This window comes from Schistocerca serialis, chromosome 2 (genome assembly GCF_023864345.2).
Source record: "Schistocerca serialis cubense isolate TAMUIC-IGC-003099 chromosome 2, iqSchSeri2.2, whole genome shotgun sequence".
Lineage (NCBI taxonomy): Eukaryota > Metazoa > Arthropoda > Insecta > Orthoptera > Acrididae > Schistocerca > Schistocerca serialis.
In genome coordinates, this window is record NC_064639.1 from 746,526,505 (window position 1) to 746,541,907 (window position 15,403).

Consider the following 15,403-nt stretch of genomic DNA (forward strand, 5'->3'; position numbering starts at 1 on the left):
GTTAATTGTGTATCATGATCAGAACGTCCATTAGCAATTGCGAAAACGTTAAATATTTCTGCCTGAGCACTGTCTATAAAAATGTTGCTGCACACTAATTGGAAAACTGGCTACTGAAATTTAATTGAAAAACCCAAATAATAATTTTAGCTCATTTTCCCTTCCCATTTCTTTTAAGAAATCTACACTGAAATCTCCACAAAATACTGTTTCTTCTCATCTGACAGGTAGCCCAAAAATGCAGCTGGATTTCTCGTAAATAGCTGAAAGTTTCCTAGATGGTACCTGTAGACTGTTACAGTTACAAGAGAAGTACTCTATAGTTCCAATTGACAAGCACATTCTTGTATGATCTGATCAACACAAAAACTATTTATTTCAATATTTTTGACTTTGTGTCCAAATGTTACATATGTTACAACTCCTCCTTTTTCCACATCAACTCCACATGAACATTATGCAAGCCCATAATCCATGATATTTAACTTCTCCATTCCTGTGGTTGCATTGTGTTCAGAGAGGCACAGAACATCTGTCACTTCAGAATTTTTCATATCTTCTAGGCATGCAATAAGCTCATCTATTTTTTTCTTCAACACTTTTTATGTTCTGATGAAGCAGTTAATTTTACTTTTGTTGAAACTGTTACAAGTATTATCTTCTTGTGACTCGCCCAGTTAGATGCTGTAACGTCTAGTAAGAAACAAAAACAACATATTGTGTAGTAACGAGAAAATTATATGTATCATATTGTGTTATTGTATAAAATTATGTATTTTTTTTATTATTTATTTTTGAGAATATCTGCGTCGGCGAGTAATGAAACCGCCACAGACGATAAATGTCGAACAAAGATTAAAATAAGTAACTAGTATATAATACGTGACAAACATCAATTTCTTTGTCTTCTTCATCTGGGAGTCGAGCGAGTAAGATATCCTGTGTCGTAGTAGCGAACGCTAGTGTAGCATTCTTTTGTCGAGACTAAGAGATGTACGCCATTACGTGTGAATTCATAAAGGTGTGTAACAATTGAAATATTTAAATGTTTTAATAGAGTTATGTAAATGAAAACTTGCATTATTAATTGTTAAAGCTTGCTTGCCTATTATCCCATCCAGTTGACACATTTTTCAGTTATATAAATATTATCTGTGGTGCTGAGCTGCGTGGCGAACGAAAGAGCCACTGCCGCGGCGTATTCAAACGACTTCCAATATAGTCTATCATACCGCAAGGAAGCGGTAAAGTAACAGTAAAATAATATTATTTCTTTTAGCTTCCAGACTTGCAGAGCAGATCAGCAGATTTTATGATGTGTTGCAGGTTGACGCGGGCTGCTGATAGTATATAACTCACAGTACAAATAAGTTAATGTACCGTCAAAATCTAATAGGAATCTTGCTGTGCTCCGTTCTGGTCTGGCAAACTTTATAGTGAAAACGTATTTTTTAATAAGAGTCTCATGTTCTTGTGCTAGTCGTGGCATTGAATGGTGTTTTACCGAGAAACAAAATCCACTGCAAAATTTTGTTGTTTAACGATCATACGAACTGTAACATCAGTGTTAATAACCAAGTAATTTCAATTTTCAATAACTATAAAGTAGTGAAGATATGTTGATTTTTAGAATGAGTTACAGTCACGAAAAAACGTTCCTTTAATTGTAGGCCAGATACAGAACAATAAGATCTCAATATATATATATATATATATATATATATATATATATATATATATTGCTTTGTTAAAAGGTAATGATGATAAAGAAATTCAAAGCACGCCATTACTAACAGATATTTCGCGGCTCTTTTCGTATATGCATTAATAAAAAACGCGAAACTGTCGCCCAAAAACGCGGGGCCCGAATTTGCAGAGGCCACAAAATTTTTATGTATTTTCCTTTCAGTGTCTATTGTTATATATGTATATATATATATATGTATTTAGTGATAGATGTATGTATGTGTATCATGATTAATGCAATGTATTAATGAATGTGCAACCACTCTTTCATGAAAAAACGTACTACAGCAAGCGAGTCAGAGAAGACGATCCTGATAGTACTGAGAAATTGTAACGACTACGTAATCCGGGGGCAGCCGAACCCCGAGATCAGATAAACTAAAGGTAAGACTACAGTGTAGTTGTCCTGTTTGTAGAAGCTGAGCTCCAGTGAAGTGATCTCATATCGCTAGTGGTGTGCATATTGTGCGTAGTTTGATGTTAGTGTTATGACAGGACAAAGTTGATGGTAGATAGTAAATTTTAGTGGGCAGTGTAGTGTAGATAAATTAACGTATTTTGTGTGCAAGTGGCAAAACTGTCAGATTTTGTGTTTGAGTAAGCAATTTAGGAATATGGTTAAGTTGCGTAGTCAACGTCCGAGCAATATGGATACTGAGGAACAGCAATTAGTTAGTGCAGGAAATGTAGAACCGGGTACCTTAAGCAGTACAAGTACTCTTTTTGAGGATATAACATGCGAAAATGTGGGGGCGGGGGCACAGGAAGTGGTGCCACCGCCCACTAGTACTCAAGGAGATGTAGATAAAGAAATTACACCACCTCCAGAAAAGCAGGAACCAGAGAGTGGTAATCTTCCTGGCGGGTATTCACTTCAGGCGATATTAGAGCGCGTGCTGGATTACCAGGCAAAATTCGCGCAACAACAAGCTGAAAAAGACGAAAAAATTGAAATCTTTCTTGCACAGCAAGCTGAGCGAGATCGCCAGTTAACAGAAAATTTACTTGCCCAGCAAGCTGAGCGAGATCGCCAGCAGGCTGAGAGAGATCGCCAGCAAGCTGAGCGGGACCAGCAACTTGTGCAATCGTTAGAAAATATGAAAAAAGAGATTGCCTGTATGAAACAGAATTATGAGTCGATACCTAAGGCCGTGCAGGAGTTGACGGTACGGGTCAACAAGCTGCAAGTAGCAAACAATACCAGGGTAGATGAGATAGGTGTCTTAGCCAACTGGTTAGAAAAGCTAGAGGTAGATTCCACACAGCTTGTAGAGCAGGAGTGGAACGAACAAGCGACTAAAATTGAAACCGAATTCAACTCATGGCTAGAAGTGAAGGAGAGTGAGATTGACAAAAATATTAATTCTAAAGTACAAGCAGCCATAGCAGATAGAAATTCCGAATCGTTCAGTACCGCAGTAAATAGTCAGGTACAGAACGACGTGCAAACCATCAAACAAATACTCAGTGAGGATATTCCGCAGTGGCAAGTGAATATTAACAAACGGATATCCGACTTGGAAAAGGGTTTAGCACAAGGCAGAAAACATCTGGAACATGAAACTGTGTCGCCAACAGCCAATGTTTTTGGCAACGCACAAACTTATACGCGACACAACAATGGTGAATCTGTAGTCGATAATGCGAAGAGCTGTAGCTTTGGTTCGGAGCAGACAGCATATGTCCCAGGAGCAAATCCATATAGTTCAAAAATATTAGTTGAAGAAAGTTTAATCAAAAATAGGCAGTTTCAAACGTTTACTACTGAACGGAAGTCAGTACACCCAGTAGTATTCATAAAAAGCTTTAAAAATATCTTGCCTAGTGTGTGGAATGAAGCACAGAAAATTCAATACGTAATGTCATACATTCAGGGTGATGCAGCGTTGTGGGCTACGGAAGTAGCAGATAGCTGCATGACATATGAACAGTTCGAAAGGGCGTTTCTGTCGAAATATTGGTCGCCTTGTATACAAGAGCGTCTAAGAAAAGAAGTATATAATCCCGAACCGTACTCACCCCGTCTTGGGAATTTGAGACGGTATTTTGAAAAGTATATAAACAAAACGCGCTACTGGGACGAGCCTATATCACCAAGAGACATAATAAGACTACTAAAATCACATTTACCCATTCATATCAAAGAGAAAGTAATACACGTACCAGAAAGCGACATGGAAAACTTCCTGTCTGTTCTAGATTCAATAGACTTGATCCAGGAAGACGCAAAATCAGCGTGCGATCACTCGCGGAATAATGGATCAGGGTGTAAACATGACAGAAATAATAGTGCACAAAACCACAACCATGGAAATGGTGGGGGTGGTAACAAGCGACAAGAGCATTCGCAAAATGGTAGTAATGGTAGAAGCCAGAACGGGTATGGGCAACCAACTTATAACAAAAAGCGTCGATTTGACGACCGGTACGAATCCGGAATATCAGGGACCAACCGCTGGAAAAATGCGCGAGGTCAGTGGCATAGCAATTATAGTGATAGTAATCGAAATTGGCATCAGAATCAGAGAACAAGCCCAGAGCGACAGGGTAATGACCGGTATGACAACAATAGACCACCACCGCAAAAAGCGTTCATTGAATTCGAAAGTAAAATTCTATGTACCGACTTTACAGAAAATCCTAGGAAGTTCTGGTCTTACGTTAAATCAGTAAGTGGCTCGAAACAGCATATCCAGACACTACGGGATGATGATGGCATTGAAACAGAGGATGACACGCGTAAAGCTGAAGTACTAAACACCTTTTTCCAAAGCTGTTTCACAGAGGAAGACCGCACTGCAGTTCCTTCTCTAAATCCTCGCACAAACGAAAAAATGGCTGACATCGAAATAAGTGTCCAAGGAATAGAAAAGCAACTGGAATCACTCAATAGAGGAAAGTCCACTGGACCTGACGGGATACCAATTCGATTCTACACAGAGTACGCGAAAGAACTTGCCCCCCTTCTAACAGCCGTGTACCGCAAGTCTCTAGAGGAACGGGGGGTTCCAAATGATTGGAAAAGAGCACAGATAGTCCCAGTCTTCAAGAAGGGTCGTCGAGCAGATGCGCAAAACTATAGACCTATATCTCTTACGTCGACCTCTTGTAGAATTTTAGAACATGTTTTTTGCTCGCGTATCATGTCATTTCTGGAAACCCAGAATCTACTATGTAGGAATCAACATGGATTCCGGAAACAGCGATCGTGTGAGACCCAACTCGCTTTATTTGTTCATGAGACCCAGAAAATATTAGATACAGGCTCCCAGGTAGATGCTATTTTTCTTGACTTCCGGAAGGCGTTCGATACAGTTCCGCACTGTCGCCTGATAAACAAAGTAAGAGCCTACGGAATATCAGACCTGCTGTGTGGCTGGATTGAAGAGCTTTTAGCAAACAGAACACAGCATGTTGTTATCAATGGAGAGACGTCTACAGACGTTAAAGTAACCTCTGGCGTGCCACAGGGGAGTGTTATGGGACCATTGCTTTTCACAATATATATAAATGACTTAGTAGATAGTGTCGGAAGTTCCATGCGGCTTTTCGCGGATGATGCTGTAGTATACAGAGAAGTTGCAGCATTAGAAAATTGTAGCGAAATGCAGGAAGATCTGCAGCTGATAGGCACTTGGTGCAGGGAGTGGCAACTGACCCTTAACATAGACAAATGTAATGTATTGCGAATACATAGAAAGAAGGATCCTTTATTGTATGATTATATGATAGCGGAACAAACACTGGTAGCAGTTACTTCTGTAAAATATCTGGGAGTATGCGTGCGGAACGATTTGAAGTGGAATGATCATACAAAATTAATTGTTGGTAAGGCGGGTACCAGGTTGAGATTCATTGGGAGAGTTCTTAGAAAATGTAGTTCATCAACAAAGGAGGTGGCTTACAAAACACTCGTTCGACCTATACTTGAGTATTGCTCATCAGTGTGGGATTCGTACCAGATCGGTCTGACGGAGGAGATAGAGAAGATCCAAAGAAGAGCGGCGCGTTTCGTCACAGGGTTATTTGGTAACCGTGATAGCGTTACGGAGATGTTAAACAAACTCAAGTGGCAGACTCTGCAAGAGAGGCGCTCTGCATCGCGGTGTAGCTTGCTCGCCAGGTTTCGAGAGGGTGCGTTTCTGGATGAGGTATCGAATATATTGCTTCCCCCTACTTATACCTCCCGAGGAGATCACGAATGTAAAATTAGAGAGATTAGAGCGCGCACGGAGGCTTTCAGACAGTCGTTCTTCCCGCGAACCATACACGACTGGAACAGGAAAGGGAGGTAACGACAGTGGCACGTAAAGTGCCCTCCGCCACACACCGTTGGGTGGCTTGCGGAGTATCAATGTAGATGTAGATGTAGATGTAGAATGCGCCTATTGTGCAGCAGTGGCGGCCTAAAAATCAGAATGTACACATAGTGGAGGTCATGGACAATAGCCGTCGAAGTACCTCACAAGTAAGCAACCCAACAAACTAGGATCGGCCTCGGTATGCTCTCCATCGCTGGCCGAGGGGTGGAGTGAGAGCAACACGAATGATAATAATATACCTGGAATATGTATGCTGCGATACAACGACGGTATCAGTATGGATAAAGATCTACTGAACGAACCGCACGAATGTAAGAAAGATAATAACGAAAATGTGCAAGCCATAATAGAAGCGAAAATCAATGATGTTGCAGTGAATATAATCATCGACACAGGTGCCTCAGCCAGTGTAATGAGTATAGAGTTATTTAAAGCACTGGGAAAAGGACGTAGCATACCGACTTTCCCGGTTAATAATTGTAAGGTGTCTGGAGCCATAAGTGCACAGAGCCAATTAGTTAAATACCAGGTGCAGGTAGAGATTTGTAAGGAGGGCGAAGCCATAGTGAGCTCGTTCCTCATTGTTAAAGGACTAAAGGTGGCCTGCACTCTGGGAGTAGATTTTCTCCGTGAGAGGGACGCAGTGATCGACCTCTCCTTGGGGAAACTAAGCATAGTTAATAAAGGTAGGAGGATTGAGTTGTCTATGATGAAATCGAAGGAGGTACTTGTGCCATGTTGTAATCGAATTAATATCAAATGTAGGAACCCCTGGGTACTACACCTCAATGATTTTTCACGTGTAGCAGACCTCTATTACCCAAATTTAGAGGATCGAAATTGTGAAACAAATGTTGAGACATTTCAAACCAAAGTGCAGGAATCTGAAGGTTTAAGCGATATCCAAAAGCAACAGTTGACGCAGCTGCTATCGGAATATACTATGGTATTTACCGACCGACCAGGAATAGTCAGAGGGTACCACTATCACATAGAGGTGATGCCCCACAAAACATACTGTCGCGCAACTTACTCCATCCCTTGGTCGAGGAGGGAAGTAGTGGTATAAAATAAATTAAATAAAATAAAATAAATAATTATTTTATCTGTATGATTGTCTCTCCTATGAGTCGTCAGGTTTTAATTATTCGGTATCAGACGCTTGACAATGGCTTTTTCGTAAAGGCAATGTTACTCGTAGTTGACCGTGAAATAAAACTGAAATAATCAGACTTCGTAATTAAATCGTTTCCAAAGACTGCTGCGGTAGGTGCAGACTCATAATCTAAATCTCAATATTACAATAATTTGCCAGCCATGCCAAAACGTCGTACAGAGGTGATTGTCTACTAAACAAAAAATTACACAGTTAGTTAAATCAGATATATTCAATGAATAACCCTACAGTTCACAATCCTACTTACTTTTATAAATATAAATTCTTTTCAGAATCGAGTGCCTAGTATGGTTGCAACTCGCAGTAATTTTCTATAACATGAAATATGGCGGTGTGCCAGACAATAAACTAAAATACGTGCTTCTCGCACCACTTCAACCAGAGCTCTCCTTTCTTAATAAAACATACGAGTAACGTAATTGTGCTTTTGTTTTATCAGCGACACAGCGCTGCAGTTGTGTGCCATAGGCTTTATTTATTTGTCACTGATTATTTATTTAATTAATATCTCGCGTTTCCGAGGAAACTCACGCTCGGCATGCAAATGTGCCTTTATATTGCCCCCTGAATTGCGAGGCGAAAGGACACACCTGCAGGCGAGCAATTCACCTAAAGGCACAAGAAAATCTAAGTTATCTACAACTATTTACATGACCTACATTATACACATTATATACAACTTTGAATGACGCGGGTGCTCCGTAAAAGTTCTTATGTTGGCAGATAGAGTGCGCGCATGCGCAGAAGCGTCTGTGTGACTGCCGTTATGTCGTACAGTTAGATCACGCGGCACAGTATTGCAGTTCATATTGTTCGTGTGTGCGCGTTTCTCAGTCGTTGCACAAAGAAAATTTTCAACCAAGATTACATATGAAGACTACATTCTATGACAGGTAACTTAGTTTTAAATTTGCAATATTCGTTATAACACAATACAACTTAGATTGTTGAATGTTCTTAGTTACATAGTATTGTTTTGAAATACTTCAAAGAAAAATGTCCATATTTTTCAGGTGCGTTGACCTATACACATCGTGTCGTTATTACAGTTCATATTCATCTGCTGCACAATAATTTTTTACAGGTTAGTATCGTCGTGGTAAAGTTTTTTGATCACAGTAACATCGTTGTATAACAACGTGATTAATACATAAGCGTGTCCATTTCCTATTTCCATTATAGTCGTTGTGATGCAGTTCGTAGTGAGTAAAAGCATTGCTTATTACAGATCAGACGTGACCCGTCGAGTAATTGGTCCACGTGCAGTTCGTTTTTTACATTCCGTGGAAGCTTGGTTGCAGAACCTCGGACGGCACATAGCTGGCGTCGATCCTTGGACAGTCCAGGTAAGAGTGTCCGTCACATTTCGAGAACATTTCATTCCCTGAAGTTCCAACCAAAATTCTTCCACCCGCCGTGTTGTTTTCTGGTCAGGCACTTTGTGTCCATTTAATCCAGTTAACATCTTGAAGTTAGGTACTGTAGTAATGTCACTAGACGATGCACGAATTATGGACTTCACATTTTCAGTTTTTTGCTGAATATAGCTCACCTAAATGTTCGTAGTTATTAATCGAGGAAATCGTTCATCGCGTTTACATAGGTACGATGCATAATGAATGGCATTAACCGTTTCCTTCACATAGGTTTCTGCGTAGTTGCAGAGTTAGTAATGTTCGTTAATGTCCGTGAACAGAGGTTCACTATGCAATGTCTTTTTGGCACTCGTTTTGTTCAAATTTTTACATGATACATCAGTTAAAAAAAAAAAAGTAATTATACATACACACGTCACATATTTTCTTAGTATAAACATAATACAGTTGCACATAAACATGTTTACATCGTCATTACATAGCTATAGGTTATTACATTGTGTCACATTTGATTACATGAATTGCAGATATTTACGTCCTCTTTATCGGTTTTGTGATGTCATCTGAAATTAAGATTGGTTAGACACAACATTCATTACATCAGTAGGCAAGACCAGGCGTTTTCACTACTCAATAAATATTCAAAATAGTAAGAGAGAGAAAATGTTCGATTCCTCGCGTTTTGTGCTTGTATGTAGAGTGTCTGTGTGGCCTTGACTACTGATAGATGCTTTTCGTGTTGAGAGATGTGCGTCTAATCTATTTCTCAAAGTAAAAGATCGCTTCACAGATGACGTCCGTCAGTTCGTCAGGTGTCACACCAAGTCAGTGGTGCCCTCAGTAACAAATGTTCCGTGAAAAATTAATATGTCATCCACTGCTACGTAATCATAAATTTTACTTTAACATTCCGTCCTTCAGGTGGAGGCCCGCGCTGAAAGAAGAGTTCTTCTGTCTTCAACTGTGTCACTGGAACCGCTAAAATGAAAATTTCTATACTACTTATTATCTGTGTTGTAACAACAGAGTTTTTTCGAGTTGCTTGGCAATATTTTGATGGGTATGACTTTGACATTATTCAGCATGTTTAATTGTATTAATGTCATTTTGGCACTGTTCCGACCAGATCCAAACTTGATTCTTTCTGAGTAGATTTAGCAGATGTTTACTGTTCAAAAGTGGTTGTGGCAAAAAAGTCTGAAAAATGAACATAGCCCAAGGAATGATTTTAACTGCTTTTTAGTTCGAGGGCTAGGAAAGTTTCTGATAGCATCTAATTTACTGGGATCCGGACGTATGCCCTGTGAATTAATGATATGTCCTAAATACTTTATCTCACTGCAACCAAACTTTGATTTTCTTAGGTTGGCTGTGACTCCAGCTTGTGCAAATTTTTCTAAAATTCCTTGAAGTGTGTCAACGTGTTCATTCCAAGATTGTGTAGCTATCAGTATATCATCTACATAGTGTGTGACTGTCTCAACTAAATCGTCGCCAAGCACGGTATCCAGGGCTGTAATGAATACCCCAGAGCTGACATTCAGTCCGAAGGGTAGAACACAAAACTGATAGGTTCGCCCCCCGAACATAAATGCAGTATATTTCCGAGAATCAGGAGTGATACCCACCTGCCAAAACGAATTAGCGAGATCTATTGTGGAAAAATATTTTGCATCTAGAAATTTCTGTAATTGCTCTTCTAAATTTTCAGGTTTTGTGTGAACCGGTAAAATTATTTCATTAATAGCTCGTGCGTCTAACACTAACCTAATGCTTCCATTTGATTTTTTGACAACAAGTAGAGGACTACAGTAAGGTGAGATGGATGGTTCAATGACCTTCCAGTCTAACATTTGTTTTAATTCTTGCCACACAGCAGGTCGTTGAGATAACGGTACATTATATGTCTTATGATAGAAGATCTTGTGAGGCTTAACTTCAATCTTGTACACATACGTGTTGATAACACCTAATCGTTTGGTAAAAACTTGTAAATATTTGGATAACACTTCCTGTAGTTTTATACGTTCATGTACACTGAGAGCTGTAGCTTCACTTATCTTATGATCAAGCAATGTTTTCAAGTCCATTAGCTCTGCGTCAGATGAGTGTGTTTGCATGTCTTGAATGTCTTTGTCAAGTACTAACTGAACCTTGTACCCTGTACAGTGTTTGTCATGCTTTAGAGTTCTCCTGTCCAAATCAATAATAATTACCCTGCTTTTATCATTTAAAATACATTTACCTTTGGAGAAGTCTATAATGCAGTCCTTCTCGCTCATAATATCTATTCCTAATATGCAATTAGTCACAAGGTTTTGTACAACCAGGAATGGCCATTGTACGGTTCCATTACCTATTTTAACGTTTACAAAAACTTGCTTTGTAACCCTACATGACTTATTACCTAGTGCAGTAGTTATTTTACAGTTTTGGGCAGGAAACTCAGGCACAGGTTCCAATTCACACATCTTTTTATAAAAATTAAAAGATAAAACGCTCACAGCTGCACCTGTATCTAGGATAATAGTAGTTGGAATCCCACCTACTACACCAGTAGTGGATGCTAAAACAATTTCATTTGTGTTTAAACGACATTGTGTACTGTCTTGTAAAAGTTCATCTGATATATTGTTATTGTGGTTGTATCTTATAAATAAAACAGGTAGTTTTTGTTTAGAATTACTCGGCATATCATTATTCTGTTGTTCAAGTGTGGTGTCAAATAACTGATTAACATTGAAGCCCCCCCCCCCCCAAGGATTCTTCAGCCACGACCTGGGGCAAAGTAGTGACTGTTTCTAGTTTGTTGGATTAGCATTTGTACTAGGTACTGACACAGATTGAGGTTGTGCATCAGGTGTCATTTCTATTATATTCACATTCGGATATTGCCTATTACGATCTCCAAACTTTTGCGGTTGTTGTTGCTGTTGCGCATTATAACTTACCTGTCGGTCGTAAGGTATGCTCCAATTTTGACCTGGTGGCTGCTGTGGTAAAGCAGAGTTTGAATGAAAGTACTGATCGTTACGAGTCCAACCTTGATGCTGTCTTGGCTCGTAGTTATTATTATTTCTATTTCTGTTTGTGTTTTTGTTATTACCTTTGTATCCGTTGTTATCGTTGTAGTTATTACCGCGGTGCCTTTTGTATGGATTGCCGCATGAAATGTTATTACTGTTGTAACTATTGTTTGTATTGGAATCCGCGTGTTGATTTTGATTTCCGTACTGAGACGGCATGTGAGTTTGCTGTTTTTGTTGTACCGCGTATCCAACTGTGGGCGCGCCAGAATTGTGTTGGCATGCCTGCATGTTTTGCATACCTCTAGTGTAAACATTGTGGCTGCTGTTTTGCCGCGCGAAGCGCTGATCTTCAAGTAACATGTCAACCGAATCTTAAGCTGTTAAAAAATAATCTGAATCGTCATCCGGGATATGTAGGAGTTTTTCTTTAATGTTGAAAGGCAATTTGGCCTTCAACGCATGGAGTATATCTCGCGTTGCGACTGGTTCGTCTAAAAAGTGTCCCATGTTCAAGTATTTTTCAAAATATCTACGTAAGTTACCATTTTTACTGTTAAAAGTTTCAGGTTCTAAAATTTGTCTTCTGAGTCGCTCCTGAACGGATTGCGACCAGAATTTGTTCAGAAAAGCACGCTCAAACTCACTGTACGTGGTACATACGTCAGCTTGACTATATGCCCAGACAGCTGCATCGCCTTGGATGTAACCGACAATATATGAAATCTTTTTCCGGTCATTCCAAGTGCGTGGAAATGCGTTACTAAAAGATTTGAGAAAAATCACCGGATGAATGGTTCGTTTTTCTGGGATAAAAATCTGAAATTGCCTGTGTTTCATTAAGCTTTCGTCTTCCTTTGCATTATGATATGGATTTGTCCCACTGTAATTACTGCTATGTCCGGCTGGCGAGTAATTACGATAATGTTGCTGTGGTTTACCATGATAATAGCTTGTGTTTGTGTTTGCACATCGTGGTATGTGTTGTAGTTGTGGTGTGTTTTGTTCTTGTGTGTTTGTCGTGTGCGGTATGTGTGTGTCATACTCGAATGTATATTGGTTCCTGAACTGTGCATTTTGACTGATATTTTCGTTACATTCAGACTGTGGTCGATCGGTGAATTGTCCCATGGGTGCAGTGACGGATTGTATTGCGTCACTGATCAGCTGTTTGTTATTAGTAATGTATTGCGCTACGGAGTCGTGCACAATTGTTGGTAAATTTTCACGTAAGCATCTATCAAAATGTTTGTCTTTGTTGACTACCCAATCATGAAATTCTTTATTAATATTTTGAAAATGAGCTGTGGCATCAGATTGTAAGATGTCAGTCAGGTGTTGTTCAACATTGTCAAATTTATTCTGTACGTCAGTAATTCGTTTTTCAAGGTTGTCATGTACTGAAGGATATGTTTGAATTTGTTCAGTAAGAACTTCACACGTGACATTAAGGTTTTTTACTTGTGTCTGTAAAAGTGCTACGTCAGTTGTAGTCTTTTCTTGTCTCGTATTAAGCTGGGAAAATTTAGCACTGAGTTCAGTCATCTGTTTGGTCAGTGTGGCGTCTATAAGTTCCACACGCTTACATAAAGTGTCATTACCTGTCTTGAGTGCTATGAGATCAGATTTGATTTCGTCATTTTGTGTCTTTAACTGTTCATTTTGCGTCTGTAAGGTTGCCATGTTTTCTGCGTTTTGTTTCATTAGCATTTGTAACATGTCGGCAATGTTTACCGTTTGCAAGGTCTCTGCCCCCGCCGCGTCATTAGACGTGACGTCATGCATTAACATGGGCTCTGATTGAGACTTTGAAATTTTTGTGGTGGAAGGCCTATTGTCAAAATTTTCGTCAACACTTGCGTCAATGTTTGATGAATCGTCACTACCGGTTGCTGTCGTAAAGTCATTTTCTAACATTTGTCTCTCGTCCGAGTCGGATTGCGTCTGAATAGTACGTCTTTGCTGTTCCATTTTTGCGTATTGTTTTCTAGTTATTACCATGCCACACGTGATATATGTTTCAAGAAAATATTTGACACTGATTTTAAAATAAAATGCAGTTGAGCATGAATCGGTCGTAGCAACAATGGCTGTCTGTTAATTTAAAAATATAAACTGAATTTGAGATTATTGGTAATGGCTGCTGGCCATGTTACATGATATCGTACAGAAGTCAGCCATATTGTACACTCGTGTACTGGTATTGTTGCATACGTTATTGTTTAGGGAAAAGTACTGAGAATGAAATTTATCACTGAAACTGTTATGCGGAAAAGAAACACTACAGAATTTTACTGAAAAGCTAATACACTGAATTATACGTCTGGTCAAGCCTGCTAATGCAAAGATGCTGCGTCTTACCTTATTTTGCTGGAAGCTTCTTTGCGTCTTCCCGCAAAATTTTATAATTGGCAAATATCTTCTGATTTTTGTTATTTCTCATATAGTCAAGTCCAGGTCCAGAAAGTTGATTTTTCACATGAAACAAAGAGAACAATGTAACAAATGACAAAATAACAAGTCCTGTCACGGTCGCCAATATAAAATAAATAAAATAAATTAAATAAAATAAAATAAATAATTATTTTATCTGTATGATTGTCTCTCCTATGAGTCGTCAGGTTTTAATTATTCGGTATCAGACGCTTGACAATGGCTTTTTCGTAAAGGCAATGTTACTCGTAGTTGACCATGAAATAAAACTGAAATAATCGGACTTCGTAATTAAATCGTTTCCAAAGACTGCTGCGGTAGGTGCGGACTCATAATCTAAATCTCAATATTACAATAATTTGCCAGCCATGCCAAAACGTCGTACAGAGGTGATTGTCTACTAAACAAAAAATTACACAGTTAGTTAAATCAGATATATTCAATGAATAACCCTACAGTTCACAATCCTACTTACTTTTATAAATATAAATTCTTTTCAGAATCGAGTGCCTAGTATGGTTGCAACTCGCAGTAATTTTCTATAACATGAAATATGGCGGTGTGCCAGACAATAAACTAAAATACGTGCTTCTCGCACCACTTCAACCAGAGCTCTCCTTTCTTAATAAAACATACGAGTAACGTAATTGTGCTTTTGTTTTATCAGCGACACAGCGCTGCAGTTGTGTGCCATAGGCTTTATTTATTTGTCACTGATTATTTATTTAATTAATATCTCGCGTTTCCGAGGAAACTCACGCTCGGCATGCAAATGTGCCTTTATAGTGGCTAAAGAGATTCGGAAGATGTTGGCACACGAATGTAGCTATTTGTTAGCACATCCCCAGACGGGGAAAATCAAAGGACAGTATCCACGTAAAGATGTAAAGTTATTTATTCAGTGAAATGTCTGATGTAAATAGTAGTGGTAAGAAGATTTCAGTTGTGTTTTAGAGTATAAGTATGTTAGTTTTAAGAAAGAATTTATGTATAGTTACAATTTTGAGGAAGTAGAATCAGTAAACTGAGCAATAATATGCAAATGGAAGACTTGGTTTACAGACAGTTAGTGTCATTAAAATACTACATGCTCTTCAAGCAATGAATAATCTTTTGTTGATAAAATAAGGATTAATTTCTTGAATCATTTTGTAGTAAGTAAGTACAATTAATGATGAAATCTCATATAAATATATAGCAGATGTAATTGTGTTAGAATCAAGGAACCCTGAGAGAGTCTATACTAGCCAAAAATTGACTTTATAGTACGAAATAATTATGTGATGTAATGTTTACTGCCAATAGTGATCTGAGAACGACACT

The 15,403-nt window shown here is 38.8% G+C and overlaps 1 long non-coding RNA gene across 1 annotated transcript; it reads left to right on the plus strand.

Moving 5' to 3' along the window:
- The first annotated feature begins 8,056 nt into the window (after window positions 1–8,056).
- LOC126455691 (uncharacterized) lies at window positions 8,057–8,591 on the plus strand. Its single transcript, XR_007585355.1, has 3 exons — window positions 8,057–8,138; window positions 8,259–8,329; window positions 8,474–8,591. It is a non-coding gene; the product is annotated as an uncharacterized LOC126455691 (long non-coding RNA).
- The last annotated feature ends 6,812 nt before the right edge of the window (window positions 8,592–15,403 follow it).